We start from the raw sequence: 27,709 nt of genomic DNA, 5'->3' as shown, positions 1-27,709 counted from the left end.
GCAGAATGTTGTAAATCAGGGCAGTCTATCAACTGTGCACTTTCTTGACTATTAGCAAGACCAAACTTTTAAATTCATTTCTTTTCCCCTGCCCCCCCCCATCAACTATAGCTATCCTATTACATTAGAATAATCTCTGTTGGAACCAGTTACCAACATGGGAAAATGTCTGGAATTCTAACTTTATACAAGGTCTGGAATAGCATATTAATCACTGTGGATATTTATTTTCCAAAACACTGGTATGAATTTATGTGCTTCATGCTATTAATTTGTGATTAGTTTCTCAAAATAATCAGCTACTGGTACTGTATCACGTTGTTGAATTTAAAACGGATTTTGATAAATAATTGCTAATTCATTCTCTGAATTTCCATGTGAGCCTACTTCCTCAAAAGACAGTATTGCATTATGAGTAGACCAACCTATGACTCTTTATTGCATCACTATTATTATTATTATTATCATCATCATCATCACATTTGTTAGATGTCTGCTACTATAAAAGCATAGCATACAACAAAACAAGTGAACAAAGATTAAACACAAGCAGAACTAAAACAACAACAAAATAATCCCACCTCCTCCCCGCTCCAGCCACTAGATTTTTTACAAATCATCTAAATAATTCATGGAAGCACAATAGTCTTGTCAGGTCACCATACTATTATATGATGACTAAAGTCAGCATATTAAAAACAAGTGCCAATCTACTCTACATGCATCCCCTTTCAATCATACTTCATTATAAGCCTAATATTTTTGGCTCTTTCCTAACACAGCTGGACGAGCTCACAAGTTTAATTTAAACATGATACCTCTAACTGAATTGGACAGTAGATTTGTCCAGGTTTTAGAGCCTTGTCATGTAACACCTTCTATTTTTCACTTCTGAACTTGGACATCCAAACCCGGCAAAGAACATATAAAACCTGTTCCTAGTATTTTAAAGACTAATCGATCCAACAAAAATATCAATATAGTGTGCTCTAATTTCATTACTAGCCCTAGACTTCGACCAAGCAAACCAAATTATGCAAGCTAAGTGTTATTTTTGCTTACAGAGATTAACAGTTCTGCATGAATCAGGAAATTGATATATTCACAGTACCTACCTAATGTATAGATCCATGATGGCAGGAATAACTCTAAACAGTGCTAACTGATGCTCATTGGGATTGGTAAGGTGGAAGGTATGGTGACAAACAGGAGGTGGAACCAAAGTCAATGGCAGGAGAAGCCAACTACTAATTCCACTGTCAGAAGTGGGATTCATGTTTCCTATAAGAGAGGGCCTATAAGAGAGTCAAAACAGGCTGCTGCAAATAAATCTCTTCACGCCATGTGCCCCAATGGTGCAGGAGGAGATGCAATAAATGTGTGCATAAGAAGGAGTTGGTGCCTGCGGAGGTGCCAGAAGAAGGGGTGCAGCAGGAGGGACTGGATTAATAGTGCTTTAAAAGCAGCCCTCTCAATGCTGCAATGGGAAACCTGGAAAAATGTGACAGGGCATGTTCAAAGGTTGCATGCAAGACCTTGAGTGTCTTCCAGGTATGCTACTGTCTAGTGTTTTTTGCTACTATTATTTCATTAAGGTTAATGGTTTATTTTTTACATCTTATTCCAGGAGTAGTATATAACATTTAATGCAAGGCTTTGAAATCATGAATGAATCAGAACATAATCAAGAAAACTTCTTTTTAAAAAAAGTCTTTTGTCTTTTGGCTCTGATTCCTTAAGTCATGTCAGAATTGTGTTTTGATGTTTCTCCCTGTAGCTATAGGGACTATAAAGTCAAATCTTAGTTTCAAATAACTAACTTAAGTAAATAAATTTTTAAGGAATCAAAATGTAATGATTTACAATTACATCAGAGCAATGGTTCTCTCATATGGTTAGATCCACTATGCTAAACAAAAAACAAAGAAACTGCGGTCCTACTTAGTAAAGAATACTTTATTGTAACGCTATTAGAATCAGAAATAATATTTCATAGAATCATAGAATCATAGAGTTGGAAGAGACCACAAGGGCCATCGAGTCCAACCCCCTGCCAAGCAGGAAACACCATCAGAGCACTCCTGACATATGGTTGTCAAGCCTCTGCTTAAAGACCTCCAAAGAAGGAGACTCCACCACACTCCTTGGCAGCAAATTCCACTGTCAAACAACTCTTACTGTCAGGAAGTTCTTCCTAATGTTTAGGTGGAATTTTCTTTCTTGTAGTTTGGACCCACTGCTCTGTGTCCGCTTCTCTGGAGCAGCAGAAAACAACCTTTCTCCCTCCTCTATGTGACATCCTTTTATATATTTGAACATGGCTATCATATCACCCCTTAACCTCCTCTTCTCCAGGCTAAACATGCCCAGTTCCCTTAGCCGTTCCTCATAAGGCCATGTCTACTTCTAAATACAGAAAACAAAGAAAAAATAAAACTTATTTCACTGTCCCATTTCTTGGCATGTTTTGACAAAATGATTGACCACTAGCTCTACATATCTACAAGATGCATTTCTGAAGCAAATTTTAAGAGTGGATATACCAGAACTGCTGTATTTCATTCAGCTTTGGAGAACATGACAAACGAACCAAACTTTAGCTTTCAATTCTTTTAGAACCTCACCTTACCTCAATGGAATTAATCTATCCTGGAAAGGTGCTTAGCCTAAATAAACTCATCAACATCTAATTAGCTTCCAGATGGGAATTCCTCTCCACCCACCAAGTCTTGGCTGAGAACATACAGAAGAAGCCTCCAGCAATCTTGGTGCTTTTCCCAGACATCTCCAAAAGTCAGCAGTGAGATCAGGAAGACACATCGCAAAGCATCAAGGAACCTGCCTTAGCCAATTGCATAAGGACACCGACTGCCCCATTTTGAGGTTAATCTAGTCAGTTTATGAACTTCACCAGCTGGCATCTGACAAATTTCTGAAAATACCTGAATATTAGTGGGCACTATATGTAAATTATTATCATGCCATGAAAGAACACTTTATAGAGACAGCAATAAAATCTCTCATCTCTAAACTGTATTGTTAGATCATCAGCATAGGATAATAAATACAGCATTTCTAAAAAGACTTCTTTCAGGTGTTTTGTTTCCAGTCTTTAAATATAGAGAGGAAAACAGCAGAAAGAGGCACATTAACAGCACAATCCTGTCTCACCTTGAACACAGAAAAAGAAGAGCAGCCTATACATATAATTAAAAGGCTAGAATCACAAAAGTCTCCTTGTGCATATACAGTACAGTACAGTACAGTACAAGAGCTCTTACTTCTATGGGATGTCACTTTAAATTATAATTGTGTTTGTTTTTTAATGTATGCTTTAATGTTTGTTTATATACAGTGGTACCTCGGGTTACAAATGCTTCAGGTTACAAACGCTTCAGGTTACAGACTCCCTAACCTGGAAGTAGTACCTCGGGTTAAGAACTTTACTTCAGGTTGAGAACAGAAATTGTGCGGTGGTGGCGTGGCAGCAGCAGCAGGCCCCATTAGCTAAAGTGGTATCTCAGGTTAAGAACAGTTTCAGGTTAAGAAGGGACCTCCAGAACGAATTAAGTTCTTAACCAGAGGTACCACTGTAGTACTTAAATACCATTATGGTTAACCACCTTGCAGTGTGAAAACGTGTTTATCAATTCATATTAATAAACAATGAAGCCTTTCATTTTGATGGCACAATTGCCAGCGACCCAGCAACAGCTGTATGTATGGTGCAAGGCTAAAAGTGGGTGGATTATGGAAAGATTAACCAGGATCCTATTCACCATCTCAAGATCAAAACAAAAAGATGATTTACCAGGTCCCAGCCCTGAAAAAGAAGCAATAATCTTCAAAAACGCAACCACAGTGATACCTCTGGATACGCACACCTCTGGTTGCGTATCCTTCAGGATGCGAACGCAGCAAACCCTGAAGTATTTTTCCGGGTTTTGCTGCATGTGCAAAAGCGCTCTATACAACGAGCGCATGTGCAGAAGCAGCACCTCCGGTTGCAAATTCCTCAGGATCTGACCAGAGCTCTGGAACGGATCCCGTGCACAGCCAGAGGTACCGCTGTAGATGTTACTCAAGTGGAAGGCTAAGTTGTTACAGCTTCCTGCACTCACATTCACTACCACAGGTATTATAGTCACCCACTGAAGACAGCTTTAAAAAGCAGATTGGACAAATTCATGAAATATAAGGTTATAAGTGTGGCTAATAGTCATGATGGCTATATTACTGTCAGTATGAGTGGCAACATGCATCTGAGTATTAGTGGCTGAGGAACATCAATACAAAAGTATTATTGTGATCATGTCTTGCTTACGGGCTTCCCAAAGTGATCTGGTTCACCATTGTGAGAACATAATGCTGGATTAGACAGGCCTTTGGTATGATCCAGCAGGGTTCTAATTACATTCTTATCTACCTTCCGTCCTCTCCGAGCAATCAAACGGGACTACATATTAGTTAGCCTTACTGCAGGTGGACGAGGGAGTGAAATAACAGGAATGGGGGAAGAATGGGCAGGAGAAGCCAACCTCCAGTTTTAATGATTCCTTTAACATAAATACTCTTTCTCCAGGTTGGAGTCTGGTAACCCTAAACATAAGACAGTTAAGTAAAACTACACCATTGTAACTATCGAACAGCTCTACCTGCAAACCAGAGAACACTCATGTTCTCAGAAGGCATCTATCCAGTGCTCCAGAAATGACAAAGAGCTCAACACGGCATAATTCAGAAGGCAAGAGGACAGTTGCAGTACTGTCAACAACTGTGAATGCTGAATCACCAGGTGTGTCCCAGTGTGTCACTGCTACCATAAACTCACTAAAACTGTTAATTGGCCATAATGGTTAAACTTGATTTATGTACAATTAAAGCCAAACTATGCACAAAATAGCAGTAGACACATAGAGGGAAATAATGTCATGTGTAAAACACTGCACTCCTGCTGTGCAAACATTTTCAAGCAGAGCAACCCTAAGCATGTTTATTCAGTCCCACTGAGTTCAGTGAGATTTACTCCCCAATAAGTACGCATTTATAGGCTTGCAGCCTTAGCAATAGACCTAAAGTAAATATCTGTGAGACAAACTTCTGAAAACCTAAATTGCTTTTGTCCTATTGTAAGGTTGAGATAGAGGGTCTCAAATATAACAGAGATAGCAGAAATAGAACGTAAGGCCAGATTCTTATTTTCTTTAATTCACATAGGCAGCAAATCTGAACATAGTTACTGGGAATAGAGTCCCATGGAACTCAGTGGGACTTATTTCTAAAGCATACATGCATAAGACGGTTCTGTGAGGATGCATGCAATAATTTAAATGCTCCAGTTTCTAATCATTTAGACACTTCCCCGCTCCAACATGATGCAGCCTATATTGCATTTACTCTGTCTTGCTTTGCCATGGCCATAGCTTCCTTTTAGTATTTTTTCCATTTCTGACTCCACATTTCAACTTCTATCAGTGCTGAAGATCTCACAAAATCCACAGTAGTGAAATAGGATCAATGCTATTCACTACTTGCAACAATTTTCCAGAATCACAGGTGCTCCGCTAATAATGAATAGCAGGGAAACAAACAAACAAACTTATTTCAAGCAGGAAACAGAGAATTATCTTTCTCTTAAAAGAAAACAAGATACCATGTACAGCCCATTTTGTGTGGTCAGAACAGGAGAAGCTCACTGCAAAAGCTTCATGTCTCATTACACTTGAAGCTGCTCGCCTGAGACTAGAGGGAAAGGTTCGCTTTGGACACCACAGGGGCTGGTTTCTGCAATCTTCCATCAAAATGAAAATGTAAACATGAGAGGAAGCCTGTAAGCATTCACCTCTGAGAGGCAACAGAGGCAAAGGAGCTCACAGGCCAGGAGCAAAAGAACTAAACACATATGAAGCAGAATTTCATCATGCTTCTCCCGTGCAGTCATGCTGCACAGTGCTTCCCATCAAAATGGGCTGCAATTTCAAACTTCCACCAGAACTAATTTTAGTGCCAAGGCTTATTTGCAGTGCTATCTGTGATGGCATGTTAGTAGTTGCACAGCTCATTGTTTTCCTGTACAAGAATTCAGACAAATTCAAGAATAAGTAGACACCAGGTCACCCTGGTAAAAGTAATCTGCCATTTCTAGCTAGAAGTACTTTAATTTTGAAGTGTTTACAGCACATGGTGATTTGAAGAGTGGTCAAGGAGTCTTCCCTGAGTTTTCCTGCACTGCAGAGACACAAGGTCTGGCTCACTGTACTATGGTGATGTGCAAGAAGGGCTGTTCAATGGAAAAGGGCAACTGAAATTTTGCAGGTTTCAGACTGTAGAATGACTACCTATGCAGACACAATTTAGATGGGTGCAGATCTGGCAAGGAGTAATGTAGAGAATGAGGCTTGATAAAAAGGGCAGGCAAAGAAGACAGAAACTAGAAGTTAGTAGGATAAACTGGCTTTAATAATCCATGTTTTGATAACGTCCCATTTGATTTACTGCAGTGTATTTATAAGTTGGCTTTCCTTTGAAGACTGAATCCTTAGCTGGTGCAGAATGTAGTGATGAGGGCATTAAACTGGGTCTAAATGGTGTGAGTATATCATGCTTGTCTTTTTACGGCGACACAGACTTTCAGTTTGTTTCCAGGCCCAATTCAAAGTGCTGGTTTTGACCTGCAAAGCTCTACACATTCTGGAACTCTAGTAACGAAAAGCAGATTCTTTCTATACATACATATCAATCCCCTGCAGTCACTGGCAGAGTACCTTCTTAGATAAGAGTATGCGGGTGGCGCTGTGGTCTAAACCACTGAGCCTCTTGGGCTTGCCGATCAGAAGGTTGGTGGTTCAAATCCGCACAACAGGGTGAGCTTCTGTTGCTCTGTCCCAGCTCCTACCAACCTAGCAGTTCGAAAGCACACCAGTGCAAGTAGATAAATAGGTACCGCTGTGGCTGGAAGGTAAACGGCGTTTCCATGCGCTTTGGTTTCCGTCATGGTGTTCCGTTGCACCTGAAGCAGTTTAGTCATGCTGGCCACATGACACGGAAAGCTGTCTGTGGACAAACGCTGGCTCCTATGCAAGGTATAGATCTACAGGAATACATTTTTACATATAAATTTATAGGAATTCATTCCAACTTGCAGGAAGGTTAGTCACACACAACACATGTTCCTCTAAACTCAATTGTGCTAAGACAGGCATAGGCAACCTCAGCCCTCCAGATGTTTTGGGACTACAACTCCCATGACCCCTACCTAACAGGACCAGTAGTCAGGGATGATGGGAATTGTAGTCCCAAAACATCTGGAGGGCCGAGGTTGCCTATGCCTATGCCTATGCTAAGATATCCACAACACTAAAAGGACTTTAAGAAACCCAACCCTTACCCCCCTCCCACACTTTCCTATCATTAGCAAGTAGGGCAGAACAAATCTTGCTCATGTCTTCTTTAGTGGGTTGGTCAGTACGTGAAATTGAAAGAAGAATATACCAAGATAGTATTACTTCCCTTATATGTCAATCAATGCACTAATGTTCACTCGGTGACTAGAACACTGGAATGTAGAAGTAGTCTTGTTTCTTATCCAGGGGCGAAACAGGGGTTCAAAGACCTAGCTTCCCCCCCCATGTGCATTTGCCTCAATGGTGCCCTTCTGGTGGCTTCATCCAGGGCAAAAAAAACCTGGCTAGCGCCCCCCCCCCCCGACACTGTCTTATCAAACATCTAGGGGAAATATTGCTTGAACATTTTCACTCGTATCTCTTGAAGGACAAGAGCTAAAGATTTACTCAACCAGAAGCTGGAAATACTGGTTGTCTAACATCATAAGCAGACACCAGGTCATAAGCATGCCTAGAATCCAAGCATGACTCCACAAGGCAACAAAATCATTGGCCTCAGTGTTGAGACATCCACACTAATTTATACGAAAGACTAAAGAAACTGCAGTTTTTACATCAGTTGATCACACATACCATGGAGTAAATCCTACTGAGCACAGTGGGACTGTCTTCCAAGTAAACATGCATAGAATTGTACTCTTAGTAAAATGAAAGCAGCAGTAGCTGGAGATTCTGCTTTTTATAGATTTGTTTTGTAGAAAGACTGCAATATCTAACAAAGAACTTACTACCTGACCTTCTCTTGCTCATAAAAAAATCCTTACATCTGCAACACACTTGTACAGAAAATTGGAGGGGGTGGGCTTCACTATCCAGTAAGAAGCAAAGCAGAATTTTGAGGCTTAAATATGATAGCAATTTAAAGATAAATCCCTTTTTCCATACACAAAGCCAAGTCAACGATGTTGATACAAACAGATCAATCAAGTCTCTTAATTATGTGTTTATTGTGTAAGACTGTTCAGTTTTGAAAGATGGCACTACAGCATTAATATGGGAGAGATGTTAATCACTGTCTCTGATTGTTTGTCTAATATGCGGCTTTGAATTCTCTCTCTCACACACACACACTCTCTCTCTCTCCATATATACAAGCATAAGTTGTTTCCCTGTTTCCCCTTTCCCCTGCACATTCCCAATAGTTGAGGGTCCTTTCCCTTCATACTGCATAGTCAAACCTCTAAAATCCATCAGCTATCTTCTATCCAAATATCAAGCTAATTACATTAGGTAATTTGTTGAAAGAAACTGGTAAAAGAATTTAATTCCTCTAAGTAAATTTTAAAAGCTTTTGAAGTTTGCCTTATTTCTTGGCCAAGATTTAGAAATGACTTTTTCTGATTTATGTTACTTTAGAGATATGCTCTTAAAAGCTATTCTTATCTTAACAAAATAAGAGCTTCAAGCAAAATGTTGCGTGCCAAGAGCAGTTTCCAGCCCATCCTCCAAAAAAGGGCCAATATTAAAGTTTTTGGTATAGATTTATTCAAGTCTTTCATTTGCATTATTGGAAAGTCCAGGTGGAGAAGGGCAACACTTCTTGCTGCACTCCAGTTCCAACAGGATGCATGGATTGGGTGGAACACTGGTGGTTCTTGAGGGGGCGCAGGGAGGCACAGGCAGTGGTGTCCTCCCAGTGCTGGGCACCACTCATCAAGGTGAGAATGGAGCAAAGCAGTGTCAAGCTTGGAGGAGCTCCAGGTTGGCAGCACTGACCCTGCAGAGGCAGACATACCTGAAAGCTGTTGTCCTCCAACCTGCTTCATTCAAATCCCAATGAGCACAGTGCTGTCATCAGAACACCTAATGAGCCATTGGTGGGATGGAGTCCCTGTTCCAGCAATTGGTTTAGTGTGCAGCTAAACGCATTACTGTACAGTGGTACCTCAGGTTACAGACGCTTCAGGTTACAGACTCCGCTAACCCAGAAATAGTACCTCAGGTACTTTGCTTCAGGATGAGAACAGAAATCGTGCAGCGGCGGCACAGCGGCAGCGGGAGGCCCCATTAGCTAAAGTGGTGCCTCAGGTTAAGACCAGTTTCAGGTTAAGAATGGACCTCCAGAATGAATTAAGTTCTTAACCCGAGGTACCACTGTATTAGGAATCCTGCCAGTTTTTGTTTTTTTTTAAAACTGAGCAAACAACAGGTGCAGAGAATCCCTTTTTTTATTGGGAATTCAGGGTGTGCAAGTGTGCATTGCTAAAACCCTGATGATCAACCAGCAGCTATTAGCCCTGGATAAAAACTTTGTTCCCAAGGTTATTAATAGCAGGTTTTCCCTCCTTCCATCAGGATAACAGCATATAAGTGTGCTATGTGGCCCGTGTGCTTTTTATTTTATTTTAAAGGAACAGCAGATGTGGTCCCTAAAAACACATTTAGTATATAGTTTGGCTCTAAGATGAAAAATTCCAAGAGGCGGTTTACAAAAAAATCACTGAAAGCTGCTTCTCATGTTGTTGCTATTATGCACTCTGAGTATAATCCCACCATATTCTTTTATAAGACTGATAAGTGGCAATCATTCCCAACAGTCATTGCTTGGTAGCATCCAGGACCAGAGGATAAACTTCAGAGGCAGGCAAGACCTCCCATTGCCACATCAGTTTAACACAAACACTTAGCAGCAAAGATGAACTGCAGACCTTTGAATTTAAGTTATCCTGGCCTTTCCAAGTCAAGAGAAGTTTAATATTTTTTGTGAACTGCCAAGTAATGCCTCCCAGAAAACCACACACACTTCAACATAATAAGCAGCCTCTGCACAGCATCTTTTCTTTGAGACTGAATTACACACCTCACCCACCGGCAGGGTGGTCTATTCGCAAAAATGCTGAAGTCTTTTTGGCAGTGCAGCCACTGTGGTTGAATGCCTGGTGTGTAGATAAACATTAGGAATTCAACAGCAATTCAAACTCTGAATAGCCAGAAGCTGAAAATTTTGGCTGAAAAGTGAGCAAAGATAAACAAACAGTCTCCTTCTTTCCTACTATTTGCTGAACACATGTACAGCTCCTCCACCCATACCATTGTCCATGTCTCAATATGCAGCCATCCCAAGATATGCCTCATCTTGAGCATGACGTGGGATAGAAGCCTATTCAGTTGAGATGAGCCATGTGATCAAGGCATAGCTGCAATTTACACATACAGACTGAGACAAACTACTTATCTGTCTGTCATCACCCGAAAGCTATGCAAGTGATTACAGAGGCATTTCAGGCCTGATTACAAGAGCTTCCACAGGTAGTCTTTTTTATTTTTTTTAAACAGGAGCTTATGATAGCCTTGCTGAATCACAACAAGGATCTATGGGAGCTTTAAGATTAACCTGGTACCCCCTCCAAATGTTTTGGACTACAAGTCCTGCCATTCCCAACAGTGGGCTGTGCTGATGAGATTTGCAGCACAAAACACCTGGAGGGCATCAGGTCAGGTAAGGGTGGGCTACAGGTAGCATGCTACCCTTCAGATGGCACCAATGGACTACAAATCCCATCAGAATAAGCAAGCATGGCTAAGGGTTAGGGCTGATGGAAGCCAGAGTCCAGCAGCATATGAAGTGCACCATGATGGATAATCCTACAGCAAAGCTGAGGGATCTTCTGGCCTGGGAATCAAATGCAGTCCTCCAGGTCTCTCTATCGGATCCTCAGAACTCTCCCAAGGCCACCTCCCACACTTCCCAGGCCATGTCATCCAATAGCTCTATTTCACATCTTCCTTGAGTGTTTTTGCCTGGCTGGAATGTATACCTGAACTCTGATAACGTCTCTTGCTTGCCTGGATGGAAGACAGAAATGGGTGTGTGAGTATATGTAGAAACTAGCTTACTGCACAGAGGTAAAATGTACATTTGTTGCCCTGCCCACCACTGGCATGTGGCCCCTGGAAAGTTGCCCAGAAGGGAATGTGGTTCTTGGGCTAAAAGAGATCCCGTCTCCCCCATCCCCGTCCTATCCTGTTTCCAAAAGCAGACAGACTCTTGAGATGCCCACAATCAGGGCAAAAAGCCAACAACCCTTTCCTTCCAAATTATAGTTCATGTAATCATAGCTAACAACCACTGATAAATCTGTCCTCTATGGAATTGTCTAATCCTTTTAAAATAAGGCTTTATGTGACCCCAGCAATAGCAGCTTTATAGACTGTGAGGTACAAGCAGTTCCTTCGGTCAAACCATTCACACAATATGTTTTGCACAGGTTGTTCTCACTCAAAGAGGATTAGCCCCAGCACAATTGCTGGACGAGTATGTGTCCCATATGGGTTCCTTCAAAGTCGTTGTGCTTAAAGGCTACTTTTATGTGAAGCTGTGATGAAGGCTGACTACGGAACCACAGGTGCATGTAATCTTATATACCCCAAAGCCTTACAAAGTCCAATCCTACATATGCTTATTAGGAAGCAAGTTCATATGTGTTCAATGGAACCTCCTCCCAAGTAAGCATGCATAGGATTACTGTCTAAATCTGAGCACAAGGATCAAATGTTGGGGTTCTTATTCAAAGTCTGGATACCAAGTTATTTGGGAATCTAAGAATAAGGCGTGGGAAAAACCACTTAAGCCTAAGGCAATCCCCTTTGCAACCAATGCTGGTTTCTGTGTTCTCCAACTTGCACAACTGAGCATGACACTTAATTTAAAAAACAACAACCCAGAACAAAACCAAAACAAAGAACAAAACAAGAAGTGGAACTGAGCAGTCAGGCAGTCTGTTTAGGAAAGTGGATCCAGTCCTTTGAGATCCCCAATGGCAAAACACTTGACACTTATTAACCTAAAGATACTTAATTAAAAAGAAAGAGGCAAATGTTGCCTTTGATTTTTATGCCAAAGAAAGCATACTAAACAGCCATCTTAGCACCACTCTGACTAGCACATTATGCTGTTCAGCTAAAAGTTCAATACTGTCACCTTTGGCTTTGAAGTGTTACAGGCAGCTTTGTATTTAAAAAAAAAAAACCCACAAGAAAACTTCAGCATGGGCAAATAGGTACTGATAACAATAAGCTTGACAGACCAGCAGGTCACTCATATGCATATTAACTCAGAAGTAAATCCAACTGAGCTGAGATGTACACCTGAGCTTGCATAGGATTGCAACCATAGGCTTTTTTCCCCTCATACAATATCAAAATACAAGAACAAGTTTTCAAATATTTGAAAGTAAGATGAGAATAATGTTAGGAATTCTTGCTAAACTGGTTTGATTTAATATAATTTTGTAAGCTTCTAAGGCTCTTTTTCCTGTTCTAGCAAAACCAATTTTGGAAGGCAAGTTAATGGAAACCAATAGAGTCTCACACTGAAAAATAACACAGTGTTAACAAAACACAGCTACTCTTTCAGCATAGGCCTTATATCTTGGTATGTTTATAGACACATGCCATCATACATACATGACTTAAGTACCATGCTCACAGTAAAACTGTCTTCTTTAAAATTTAATTTGAATAATGTGCTGATATAAGCTGACAGATAGGCCTTGAGTTCATAATACAAATCCTGTTTAAGGTGTCTGAAAACTGAATCATAATGCTGACCAAGCATCTCTGAGGCCATAACCTGTAGCTTTATGCCAAAATATTTATGATACCCAACAAACTCCTGACAGATCTTACCTAACTTCTCTTTTTAAAACTTCTAGAAGGAGATTTGAAATCTCCCAAGGCAACTTTTCCTACTTGTTCATTTGCTCTTAACTCTGGGAAACCAATTCAAACTGCTGTGATGTCACAGAAGCCCAGAAGGGAAAGGTAGAAGGCAAAGAGCAGGAACACATAAGACCAATGGAATGCAAGAAGCAGGAGACCAAGAATAGGGAAGTGGAAGAGACAGAATACTAAAGAAGTAAAATGTTCCAGCAGCTGCGAATCTGGCTGTCTAGCTGTTTCATACTGGACTGTAGCTGATGGTGGGAAGGAATACTAAGAGGCGCTTTTCTCATCTCTTGGTGACCAGTTGTTTTGCGGGGTGAGGTAAGAGTCTGAGAAGCTCACCACAGCATGCTTCTGTGTGCTGTTAGTGGAAAGGGTCAGAATAAGTAAGGATAACTAAGTTTTTATGAACAACAATGAATATTTTTATAGACTACATTTTACTCCTTCCTATTTGCTGCCAGGAAGGACTTGCTGCTGCAAGAATATAATATGTGAAAAGGCCCAGTATCCACTTCCCAAAAGTCTGGTCCTATTCATATGCTCCTGGTCATATTCATATGCCATTTTCCCATCACTGCAATCCAAACTTATGCCCCCAGAAATCTTCTTCACATTATTGTTGCCCTCCTCTTAGCCATACACCAAGAGGTAGGAGAACAGTCAGCTCCTATGGCTGCCTCATTCACACACTCATTTGGAATTGCAGTGTGAGGAAGTGGGCTTCCATGCCACTATGTATGTGTATCAGTGTCGGTCCTGACAACAATTAGGCTGTCTTCAAATGTCTTGAATGCTTTCAAATATTGTTCTCAGATTCTAAGGTTCTGTTTACTCAGACACACATACACAGTTAAATTACTTCAGTAGCTAGCAACAAAGAAGGTTGGATATTCTCAGAGTGTTATACATTTGTCCAATGTAAAGTTGTGGTTTCACAATAAAACATTTGCATCAGCATTAGAAAAACAGAGACATTGCCAGTCATGTGTTTAGGAAGGAAAGGCCAATTTACAACCATCAAAATAATTACCCTTTCAAAACAAGTTGCTGCACGGGAATAGTTTGGCTTAGTTTCCTCTATACACAACAGGAGAAGTATCACACCCTAATGTAACAATGATGGCGCTGTTAACATGATTTTAAGATGTTGCATGTAGCTTGGGGACTTTTTCCTTTACAGTTTAAGCAAGTCTGATTAGTACATGGATGACGGGACAATAAACTGGAATCATCTCGGAAAGGCAGAGTGGTATTCAATCTATCATGCAGGTGGTTACAGCTAGATATCCATAGTTTGAGATATACTTCTCATCTATATTTTTCACTCCTCAATGTTTTGGACTACATCTCTCATCAGCTAGCATGACCAGTGGTCAGGGATGATGGTAGTTGCCAAAACCTCTGGAGGACATAAAGCTAGTCACTTTATTGCAGAGAGCCCAATTTAGATCTGTAAGCTATGCTAGCCTGGCATTGGTGCAGCAAAATAGGTTGTGAAGCTGCCTGCTTTTTTGTAGGAACCAGCAGGGCTGAGAATGTGGTGAAGAATCTGCTGTTCCATGCCCTGAGTCCCAGCTAGGACTGTACTGATATTCTTGGATTTGCAACTGACACAGGAAATCATAGAGTGCAAGTCACTGAATCCTCCTCTGAAACTTACTACAAAAATCCTCCACACAACTACAACAAGACACTCAACCTTTTCTGCTGCAAGTTTGCCCAGTATTAGAACTAATTGAAATGTCCTAAGGACAAAACATTGGGGAGCACCCTTGGAACATCTGTTACCATTCGGGATGTATGGTGGTAATTTTACAAAGGCAGGATTTCAAACATCTCTATCATGTCTTGTTTAAAACCGATTTAGAGCCTGACCGGGGGGGGGGGGGGGGGGCAAAAGCTGGCAAGAGATCGAAGAGGAGTGCTAGCTTAAAATGTGAAAGAAAAGTCCCCACTAACATTTCATTACTGAGAAAAAGGTGTGAAAGCAGATGTAATTCCAACAAGACAAAATACCACAGATTACTTAATTTGTTGTTTGTCTTATGTTACAGAAGAATACACAAAGGCTTTCCATTTTTCAATAAAGCCATGGTCTTTTCAAATTAAAATGTTAAGCATGGATTAAATACACTAAAGGTTAAATCACAGCCTGGAATGTTGTTTGCTTACTATTAAGTACAAAGTAAATATTATGGTGTAACTAAATGTTCCATAATTACTTCCTTCGTTTATTTAATTCCAATAAAGAACCTTAACCTGAAAGTCCTTTATCTGACGATTATTCTTTGTACCATTCCTTAATGGCTTAAATGCTGTTTTATGTTGCTTAGAAATTACCAACTATTCATATACAGTACTAATTTCTAGTAGCAGAAACACACTGATACACACAGGTGTAAGAGTCATGAATTAAAACACTACCTAGACATGGAGTTGCTTTTGCATAATTAAAACTGTTTTGTATTGTTTACAGATCTCAAGAAATAATTCCAGTCTTAAATCATGGCTGGTTAATATTATTATTAATTCTTATTATTTATTGGATTTATATACCGCACTATACCCTGAGGTGTCAGGGCGGTTCACAGAATAAAATCAAAAAATAAAACCACAAAATACATAACCAAAATAAAAACAACAACCCAATGGTTCCTCCTCTTAGAGTTTTGTAGTTGCAGGAAGGCAGCACAAAGCAATCCAGGCTATTCTAGTGGGAGAGCTGACTTAATATGAAGGCTATGGAGGTTCTTATTTTTCCACGCCTCACTTTAACTTTTAAAAGCTGCTACCTATGACTTCCCTATGCTGCCAAATGACACTGACAAAGCTATCCCAAATCACTGCATGCAAATGATAAGATGAGTTCTGTGTTTGTGGCCATTTCAGTCCACCTCAATGAGAAAACAACAATTCCGTTGCTGAGATTCCGGGGGGTCCAGGCATGTACCCAGGGTTTGTGTTTCCTTTTGGGAATGAGGCACAGAGGGAAACTGTGGTGTCTTTAGGATATATGGTTTATTTACACACCTATACAACCTGAAGGCTTCACAGCATTAACACCCCAAAAGGGTCTTGTTTCTCCCGTAAACACAGCCTTGGATTCAAGCAGAGATCCAGCATAGCTCTCTCTGTTTTTCTAGCCTGCTGCATTTGATCCAACTTCTAGCTCACATAACTCCTAACTCTCACCTCTGGCTTTATTCCATCTTACTATCTGTGTGTTGAGGTAGAAGCCCCACCCATTTGTGTCTTCCACAGAGCCCCTTCCTTTGTTCTCGTTACACCTCACCAGGAGGCTATCCTGGTCTGATTAGCTTATAACGCTTGCTGGATTCAGAGATTAGAACTACGACACTCAGTTTCATACCCGAAGCCTTGATTAAATTCTAATGCTTGCTGGATCCAAAGATTAAAGGGTTACAGCACCCACAAATTCAACAATACGCTTGTAACCCAGAGTGGAACTACTTTTTACATAGTGTAAAAGTTGGGATACTCCCTCTCCTCCATCATGCATATAATAATAATAATAATAATAATAATAATAATAATAATAATAATAATTTATTATATATACCCAGCCCATCTGGCTGAGTTTCCCCAGCCACTCTGGGCGGCTCCCAATCAAATATTAAAAACAATACAGCATTAAATATTAAAAACTTCCCTAAACAGGGCTGCCTTCAGATGTGTTTTAAAAATAGGATAGCTGCTTATTTCCTTGACATCTGATGGGAGGGTGTTCCACAGGGCGGGCGCCACTCCTGAGAAGGCCCTCTGTCTGGATGTTAAGGTCATATGAGTTGACCATGCCTGGTCAAATAAACTCACAACTTATGCAATTTCTCTTCTTCCAAAAAGGAGGTGGAGAACAAGGAAATAAATTATATGAATTGTCTCTCCATGAGATTAGAAGCATTACATTGACTCTGTGGTGAAGGAGATAGAGTGTTCTTGTGTTTCCAACACAAACAAGGAATCTGTATCCCAAGTAAGATGAATTGTGGAAAATTCAAACTGAACTACTGCTTGTCAACTCTCCTTAGCCAGGTTATGCTGTCTTTGCAGCTTACTTCCATAGCAGCTCTGTGTTTGGGTTCAACAAAAATTGTTGATAAACACAGATGTTGTGGTGGGGTATTTATTTTCCAGCAGTGTTGTGCTCAACATTTTCCTAACCATTAATATGATAAACCAGGTTTGATGACTTAGGAAGTGTTATGGGAAACACAAGTTGAAATAAACAGGATGCTCCATATCTCCTTGATCTCACTGAAAAACCACATTCTAAGACTGTAGGTGTGTGTTTCCCCTGCTATGTAAACTCCTACTTTTTTTGACAACTTCATTTCCTCTACTCTTCAGCAACCCAGACAGATAAGTATTTAATGTACAGCATGATTGTGATTAAATTTTCAAAGGCATTCTTCATCTGGATTGCAGCTGGTATAGCATCTCAATTACAGCTGCATCATACCACCAGGGGTCCATTATTGACATGTTGAGCCTTAGATGAAGGTGCTAGATTTAAACATTTCCAAAGAGCTATCAAATCTGACCACAATCAGTTGTTTCCTCTTTTCCTAGTCTAGGCAAACCCTTAACTGGGAAGCTTATTTGGTACATTAAATAGTGCCTAGCTTCCATGCTTTATTTTCACATTAGGCTTTCTAGCATAAAAGTAAAGTAAGTTATAACCACAAATGGGTTGATTTTTTAAATTGAAGCTGTATTCCCATTATGCATACTATTTGGTTTTCTGGCCAGCAGTGACCATCAAGCTTGGCAGGCCTTGGTCCAGAGTCCAGGGGCCCTGCAGAGGCTACCATCAATGCCCCAGCACTGACCTGGTCCCTCCTCAGTGCCTGACACCAGTTTACAGATGCCAGAGCCTCTTCCTTCCAACATACATTTGTTTATTCAAGGTGGCGACCAGTACGTGGTGAAATACGGTACTGAGGAAGACAACATATATCACATAATTTCTATCTGAAGATGTTTTTAGGAGTACAGTGGTACCTCAGGTTACAGACACTTCAGGTTATAGACTCCACTAACCCGGAAGTAATACCTTGGGTTAAGAACTTTAACTCAGGATGAGAACAGAAATTGAGTGGCGGCAGTGGGAGGCCCCATTAGCTAAAGTGGTGCCTCAGGTTATGAACAGTTTCAGGTTAAGAACGGACCTCCAGAATGAATTAAGTTCTTAACCCGAGGTACCACTGTAGTTCTTATCATGTCATACAGGTGGTGCAAAACTAGCAACCACTTATTAAGATGAAAAACAATCACACTGAAAAACCTTTATTCCATTTTGATACTTTGCTAAATAAGTTTCAAAAATTCATGAATACAGTTTTGAGGGATTACATGGCCTTTGTCACAACCTGGAAACTATACTTGACATAAACCTTATGGATGCAGGTGGCAGGGTTCATGAGATAGTGAATATTTTGAAGAATGGCTCTCACAGACTCAGGCCAAACTTTTCATTCCAAACATCTTCTGTTTCATTCGAATGTAACCTGCCATTGCCTATGCTGTGATAGGACTAATTAAAAGTACATATGATATTAGAGCAAATCTTCAACAACTACCCAGTACTACTAACAAGTTCCAACTGAACATTTTTGAATATTTTATGAGTAAACAGTATGAATGAGGAAAACATAAATGGATAAGTCCCAAAGGACTGAAAGCAAGAGACCAAAGGGAATATCTCTCTCATTTATAGCAGTTCTTCTTTTCCACTCATTATCTCTCAAAATCCAAGCACACTCAAATATTTACTTTTCACATTTATTGAGAACTTTTTATCTTGCAAACCACCTTTTTTTAAAAAATAATAATATCAAGACGAGTCTGTACTGCTCTGCACCATGAAACAGTTAGCATTCCATTAATACCTCAAGTGTTGAAGCAATCCCACCTGTTTATAATTTCCTATCAGTTTGCCTGATACATATCCAACTGTAGAAACTATATCAAAATGCGTAATATACGGAGACAGAAGGAAAGTGCCTAACAAGATGAAATCTTTCATAGAATAGAATGCTTCTGTATCATAGTGAAATATAAGGTATAATTAATTGTTCCAACTGTTATTTGACTTCCAGAATCAATAGGTCAATTGTTCAGTTCAGGCCACATCAAACCAAAGACGTTAAAACTGTGCTTGCCATGATATCTGAATCAACAATAGTATAGCTGTGGGCATTACTCCACCTCCAGAAGCTGCTCCACCACAGAGACAGGAGTAAACTGGTTAAGCAGCATGCTGAAATGAAAACAGCAAAGCACTTCTAAACCATGTTCTGCCTGTTTAAATTTTTAAGTTGACAATATCCCTTCCCACTCATAGTCAATCTGGGTTACATTGAAAATGGTCTCATTCTCCAGTGCACCTGCTCCTCCACCATCTCTGCCAGTTTCCTGAATTCCACAAGCAGAACTCCTTACCTTGGGAAAGGCAAGGGAGTGCTGGGTGGTGGAGGGTAGGGCAGTGAGTCAGGAGAAGCCCCTTTGGCATTCACTTCAGTAACGCTGTCAGCAGCAAATGATAAACTTGTTTTACTACAAGTCCTATGACCCCGCAGGAAATGATGAACAGATTGTGTTAATAGCTGCAGAGGAGAGGTCTCTCCTGTCCTATGTCACTTTATTATACTCCCCTTTCCAAAATAACTTTTTTTTAAACAAAGGGAGGAACTTGCAGTAAAAGAAGGGCAGCAGAGAAATCAGGCCAGGTTAGAGAAAATAGGATTGTTCAAGCAGCCCAACTGATAATGAGGGTCTGGTAAGCAGGTGCTTGCCCATTCCAAATGATTTGGGTTCTAAATTATCATTATTTATTATTAGTGCAAACCCTGGTTGGGTCAGATGCCTAAACTAAGCCATATCTCAACTGTGTTAGGGTAGTATGATTACTGTGATATGAATGTTCACTACAAAGTACTACCTGCATTACTTCACCCACATTACATGTATTGAGTGCTGCACATGGATAAAATGCTTGCAGGCAAAAGGATGAAATTAGAGGCAACTGTCTACTTTGCTTAACTGTTGGCTGAATTGCTATGATGCCACAGAAATCTGAAGGGCCCAGTGGGAATGCAGAAGATGATGGACTGGGAGAGAGTGTATTAAAAGAGGAGTGGGTTGGTCTGTACATATTGTGTTGCAGGACAAGAGAAAGATAAAGCAATAGACCAGAAACAGGGGTGTGGGGAGCAGACAAAAACGTGCGTCTAGAAGAGCAGTGGAGAAAGTATATGGCCTGAGGGAAATAAGGTGAAGAGCAAAGTGAAAATTGCAGGTGGAAAGAACCTGAAGCTGGAGGCAGCCTTACACAGGGTCAAAAGAAGCCAAAGAGGCTTGCCTGGAGCCTTCATTACGTATCTTTAGGTGCCAGGCGAAAACATCTCTCTTCAATCAGGCATTTAGCTAATTAACATCCTATAGCCTTTTAAATATGTTTGTAGGAGGGAGGTTATTGGTTTCTTTTGCTTTTGCTTTGTTTACTTATGTATTTTGTGTTTTCATTTTGTATTTTTATGTTGTGAACTGCCTTGTGATCTTTGGATGAATCAGTAAATCCCCTTTAGTGGATGTTTTATTTAAGATACGTGTACTGAATTTTGCAAGAATTTGAGAGATTTGGATTTTCGGGGTTGGGGGGGGAATGCAGTACTTTAACCTTAAAATTCCCAGTTATTTTTTCAAAGACGATTTGGGGGAAAGAAACATATCCCTGATGAAGATTACTCACACACACTCTTACAACATATATTATGTACTTTAGTTTCAAATGTGTCTGCAGGCCAAGAGGGAAAAGGACTGAATGATATATGAAGAACAACACATTACTTGCTGCTACTTCTTTTTTTCCTGGGAAGGAATTTCTTTTCTCTTTTAAATATGTAGATTATACTCAATTTAAGAAAGGAGAAAAAGCAACGCGGCTCTCCTACTTCAAACAATTCTATTTCAGGACAGTGCTTTTATAAATAAATAAATAAAAATCCATATGGCAATATGAAAAAGCAGTAAATGAAATTCTGGCCCAAAGACTTTTGATTCCTCCTTTCCTCCCTGAGGAAAAGCAATGAATGCCAGATGTTCTAGTGAAATGTCTTCATATCTTCCACTGTAGCCGATCTGTCTCAGACAGCCACAATGCATTTTATTTATTATTACACAGGGGTCAAGAGGTGTTCAGCAGATTTATATGAAAGTTGCAGACATTTTCAGACTCCCCTCCCCCAACACTTTATTCATCGTGGCCAATTAAACAAGCATTAAAACTGCTCATTGTTCCCCCTTTAAGTCTTATACTATGAGCTCATCAATACCAACAAAGCATCCCATTTTCTAGCTGCCTGTAGTATCACAAAATGAAGTTGCAGCAGGGCTAATATCAAGGCAATAGCACTTAAAATGAAGAAAGAAGAATATACAAGGTGGGGGGGAGGGAGTGCGGGGGGGGGGGGGAGATGGCCTCTGTCAACAATCACAAGGCACTACAGAATTGCTAAGCAGACCAGCCTAAGAGGCATTGCTTTCTTCATGCCTCCTTCACCAGTCTTAATAATGATCATGTCACAGAACAACTGATGTTAAATGAGATTGTGCTGAATCAAGAAAAGATTTCCCCTGCAGTGTCAACTCTGCTTGCAGTGTTTTCTCACATATCGCTATTAAGACAGCAACCAGGTAACTTTGCTGTGCCCTGTCTAAGTGGCCATCCTTTCCTCTTTTATTTCTTTTGGTTTAAGGAAAGCCTGTCAATCTCCTTGTTTAAAAAATGCCTCTGGCAAACATTTTCCACACGACAAATCCTCCAAATGTCAGCTTTAGCAGGTGAATAGCTTATAGTGCTAAAGGACTCCCGAAAGAGACAGGTTAGCAATCACTGTCAACACAATGATTAATGATTATATACATCTGAACTATTTCTCAGTTCTGGTGACAGAGAACCTACTGGCTGAAAAAAACTATACATTTTTAATGGGACAAATGTAGCTTCTGCTCCTGTGCTTGCTTTACATTAATTTAGTTTACCATCTTCCCAAAAATCTCATCAAGGGCATTTAGAAACAAAGCACAGCACTTCAAAAGAGCACTTCAAGGTCAGTTTTGATGAAAAAGGACGTTTTATCGCTTCCAGAAAATACTCAGACTTGTACTTTGTGACATATCTGGGGGAAAGGCATTCCAAATAAGAACATAGGGGTGAAAAGCCTGAATTAGGTTGGAACAATTACAGTACAGAGTACTAGTATAGATGCTGGAATACCAATGAATATTATTTTGTTGATCCATCTGCTTCCACAATGCCATGCTGTGTGGAAGGCCCTAATTTTGTTTGGCGCAGAATGTAACAGCAGCAAATATTGAGGGGGGAAATATTTTCACCTCAACAGTGCATCACTCTATGATATTTGACTTCTTAATTGCAGCAAAACTGAATATAAAAATGGTTGGCATTAAAATACGATTCAAGTTTATTTGTGAGTAATTAATCTGTATTCAGATATACAGTAAACACTCAGGGCTTAATACATGTATACCTCCTTTTCTGAAAGAGGAAGAAGAAACAAATCTATAAAAAATTGTTTTTATAGATTTTGTGATAAAACTGAAAGCCTCCATCAACAGACTAAGGAGTATCCAAACACCAACCACACACAGTGGATTTCTGGACATTTCCCAGAGGCTTCTGTTAAGTATTGGCATGGTTTTAAATATAAATAGTGCTTGCATTGACATCAGTACTTAATCAGATTCCAGGGACAAATTCAAATTTGGAACACTTTGTATTTGGACAAGTAACTTGGCTCTCAAGGCTGTTTATTTCTTGAGCTTAGTTTTACTTATTTTTGACAGCTAATGGAAGGATTGATTGCTTGGCAAATTAGAAGAACTACAACATATACAGCCAGCTCCCACAACTACATTGAGGAAACAATTTGTTTCCCCAATATATATAAATTCAATAAAAACAAACAAACAGTTTGTTTGTTTGTTTGTTTGTTTGTTTGTTTGTTTTTATTGAGTTTATATACCACCCTATACCCTAAAGTCTCAGGGTGGTTCACAGAATAATATATTTGGTCTTGTGTTTTGAACAATACCATACCAGCTCAAATTTGCTTTGGGGAAGAGCTTTGGAGCTCTATGATTGTAACCCCAACAGCAAATCTATTTAGGCTAAGAAGAGTCAAAGGATATCTTCCAATTTAACCACAGTTTACAGCCAATCTCTTCAAATGGCAGCCTGTGATCATGTCCTGCAAGCCTGCAGTTAAGCTGAGAATAGACAGGTGAAGTCCATTTTGACACATTCTTTAAGAGTTATCTTCCCATTCTCACACACTCCCAATAGCTTAATCTACTTCTGCCAAACTACAAGAGCCTCAGGGATGCAATTTCCCCAAGCTCCTACATAAGTGTTGCCAATAGTTTGGCTAAATAAGGAGACCAGTGTGGGTGGGTGGGTGTGGGTGTGGGTGGGTGTGTACGTGCAAGCTGGCTTCTGTGCATGCATTGCTTGTGGGATCAGAACCTGGGGTCATCCAAGTACATACACTTTACATCTACATGACATTGTTGTTAATGGAGTGAACATTCAGAGACAGATCCAAGTGCATGTACAGATGCAGATCATGGTGCATATTCCATCAAAATGCAGATCGTGCATAGACAGCACTGAATGTATAATCAATTTTGCACCTGTGATTCTTGATCCAACATGGATTTCCTTACGGCTCACCCACACTTCCTTTTGTGACATTTTTCTAGGCACAGGTCCAGGATTTTCATGCCCATGTCCAAACTGTTTAGGGTTTTGTTTTGTTTCGCTTTTGCCCCACCACTTTCTCCAGAAAACCATATTTTACTGCTCGATTTGAGCAAACAGCAATCGAATCAAGTTTTCCATGGACTGACGATTGCTCCAATTCAACAGTAAAATGTAGGTTTACTCAGGGAAAGTGACATACCTGGAAATACCAGACCTGGGCCTAGAAAGTGTGGCACAAAAGAAAGTGTGGGTGAACCCTTAGATGCACTGGGACAAAGAAACATGAATATGAGAATACAATGATAAATCACTTTGTCCTCTTTGCCCTATCCTTTTTTTCCACCTCCATGAAAATTGTTTCTAAGCCCACGCCCAATTTTAAGATAAAAAGAATGGTATTATAGTAAAAGGGGTGGGGGTGCAACAAAATACCCAGACTACTACTGATTTCCATGGGTCTGCAGTTGCTAAGCTGTTGTTGTTACTGATCCCAATAGGCAATAGAGATGCACAAAACTGCCATCGATGGGCGGAGTAAACTCACAATTATGCTCCCTCTGGCTTAGATAGTTTACAAAGGGGATTAAACAAATTCACAGGAGGATAGCTGTATCAGGATCTACGATAGCTACCGTAAATGCAATCACGGGATGGGAGTCAAACAGGGAGAGCTGTTGCCTTTTTCCTGTACTTGTGGGCTTCCTGGAAGCATCTGGCCGGTGAAGGAGACAGGATACTTGATTTGATAGCCTTTCTGTCTGGTTCAGCAAAGGCTTTTCTCATGTTCTTATATAGCAGTGATATGACTAAAGGAACATGGCTATAAAACATTGGCAAGCTTTCATTCCCCTTTAAAAGTTACAAGGTGCTGGAAATCTGGTAAACACCTTTCTCTTCTAGCCCCCTAGTATGAAACTCCAAATATCAGGGTCATACTCCCTGTCCCTGCTTTTTTCTTTTTTTGGGGGGGTGGGGGGCCAAGAGGCACATTTCCTTTCAGGATCAAGGTCCGTCTGGAAGCACCTTGTTCAGAGGCACAGGGGACTAATGTTGAAATGAATTCGACTCCAGAAATAGCATGAGTCGTTGAGGGGGCCAAAGCACGAGCATGCAATGGAGATCCTCAGCCAAAACCACAGAAATTTCAGTATGCATGAATGAGAGCTTACACAGAAAAATGAAACTATTATCAAGTTACCAACACACTCAACCAGTTTTTCACTTCAACAAATCTAGACACAGAACCAGCTAGCTATCTCTGCTTTTGGACTTGTTGGGAATTGCCAAGTCTTTGGGACTAGCACAACTCACATTGCAGGTGGTATTTCAACTGGTGGCATTTCCCCACTTCTGTTATTTTGGATATTTATTTCCATGTTTTTAAACACCTGGGTTTTTTGGGCGGGAGACCTCTCTTGTTCCCAGCCCCTTTGAAAATACAGTGGTACCTCAGGTTACATACGCTTCAGGTTACAGACTCCGCTAACCCAGAAATAGTACCTAGGGTTAAGAACTTTGCTTCAGGATGGGAACAGAAATTGTGCTCCGGCGGCGTGGCAGCAGCGGGAGGCCCCATTAGCTAAAGTGGTGCTTCAGGTTAAGAACAGTTTCAGGTTAAGAACGGACCTCCAGAACGAATTAAGTACATAACCAGAGGTACCACTGTAGATGTGAGGGTTAAGTCATGGTCCACACTTGAAACAGAAATTTCTATCCTGAAGTTCCATATCTATCTTCTGAAATCCCAGTGTTAATTGTATTCTTTAGCTGTTGTTTCCTGGTTGCTTTGGAAATGGATGATGGGAATCAAACCAAGGTATGTACTTGGAACAGAGAATGCTGACCTGAATGTACACATTTAACTTTCTTCTTGATGCCTCATTCTTCAAGTGGTATCATGTCCTCACATAGAATATCAGTCTTAGTGTTTCATCTCATCCTGTGGCTCCAGCAGCTGTAGTGACAGTAGCTGCTTCTTGTCCTGGCAGATCCTTGGGAAGTGTAGTAACTGCAGCCACCATAGGTAAGTAACTGGAGGGAGGGGGAGAGAAATTTGCGGCTTCAGTGGCTCCTACTGCAACAGCTAAGTAAGGAGGTTTGCAGAGGTTCCAGTAGAGATGGAGGGTTCATAGGTGAGTCAGTGGAAGGCACTGAACTCACGCAAAGCAGACTGGGGAGAAACGGATTCACATTCTAGATCCCATCTAGTTCCTTCCTCAAAGTGCCATCTCCGAAGGGACAATACTCTTTGGTGTCTCCCCTTCAGTGGCAGCCCAGCTGAGGGCAGCCATGCCCCCAGGGCAGGCAGGCAGGCAGGCAGGCAGGCTTTATGGAGGTGCCCTAAGCAACTGGTGCATGCCTAGCGAAGCCCGTCATTCATTATACTTCCCCTACTATCTGAAAACAGATTTATTTAATTTGTACCCCATCTTCAAAAACAACAACAACAACACTCCATTAAAGAAATCCCAGAGCAGTTTACACATTCAAATAAACAATAAACACCAAATCTACAAATACAATTAAGTTTGTGGAACTAGCTGGTATTCAAACTTTAAACAGAGAATTGCACCATAAATGTTTTATCCTAATGCCTCAGTGTTTAATAGACTTATCACATTTCATGCAAACGTAATGCCAAATTGTTCTTTACTACTAAAAGAAAAGCCTCACTTTGCTTGGCCAATTTAATAGAACAACTGAGGCTACAATCCTATGCACATATACTTCAGATTAAGTTCCACTGATATCAGTGGGGATTACTTCTAAGTAAATATCTATAGAATTGGTTTGCTCAATTCTCAAACAGAAAAGACATATCAGATCTTATAACAAAACAGAATAATATTTTAAAGTAAAAGTTACCACAAATTAAGCAGACATGATTCCATTAACAGGTCCTCAAATTTATGCAGTGTTTGAACCTCATCTTTTTGGAAGTTTAAAAAGCTGTGCTTTAATATTAAGAAGCAAACAGACGGAAAACTCCACTGTTTAAAAAGTTCTCTCATCAATCTTCCATACCAAGCTTCTTGACACATTCCACATTTTAACCAACTCTGAGTGACTAATTGTAGGGCAATAATGAGTATTTGGACCTTTGTAAGACCTTTCAACAAATGTTCATTTTCCAAAGACTAACCATGAGCCTTGAAAATTAAAACTAATAGGTTAAGCTGAAAGCAATTAAAGACTTCTTGTCATAGCATGAGCACCATCAGGACAGTGTTTCAGCTTTCAAGATATTTACCAAATGCACCTGGTATGGATTTTAAGAACCTCTGATTTAAGAAAGCTTTATACTAACTAAAATTATTCTAAATTGAACAGTTGCTGTTCATGAAACTAAAAAATAAAAATAAAAATACAGATTAATACAGCAGAAATTTGTCCAGATTATTTTTTTTATCAGATAACACAATGACTTACTGTGCTATAAACACTGCAAATGCAATTTGTTACTGGCAGGAGTTGCACGGGAAGAATTCGAATCAGGCTTCTCAAAAATATAGATGTGCATGTGTTGGTAGCAATTCTCAAACGTGCTTTCTAATGCCTTTATCCTAAATGTTTTACTGGTATATTGGGCTCCAAAACCATGAACAACACCACTGTAACGCTAGTAACTTTTATTATCTCTCTTAAACAAGAACAGGACAGCCAAAGTAAACACTCAACTCTACTCAGATCCCATGTTCGGTGCCACCTGGAGACTAACCATAATGATACAGTCCACAAACTGACATTGTGCTGCTGCTGTAATTGTCCATGTGCCTTTTCTGAATTTTTTTAATATAGTAAAATAGTATACAAGTAACTGTGTAAAATGAATGAC

At 40.1% G+C, this 27,709-nt stretch overlaps 1 protein-coding gene across 2 annotated transcripts in view; it reads right to left on the bottom strand.

The window, feature by feature from the left end:
- The window catches only part of SLIT3 (slit guidance ligand 3), a 390,824-nt gene that overhangs the window by 263,784 nt on the left and 99,331 nt on the right, over positions 1 to 27,709 (bottom strand). The window lies entirely within an intron of this gene.

The sequence above is a fragment of the Podarcis tiliguerta genome, assembly GCF_965153285.1.
Source record: "Podarcis tiliguerta genome assembly, chromosome: 2".
Taxonomy (NCBI): domain Eukaryota; kingdom Metazoa; phylum Chordata; class Lepidosauria; order Squamata; family Lacertidae; genus Podarcis; species Podarcis tiliguerta.
This window is presented reverse-complemented; position numbering and strand designations above follow the sequence as displayed.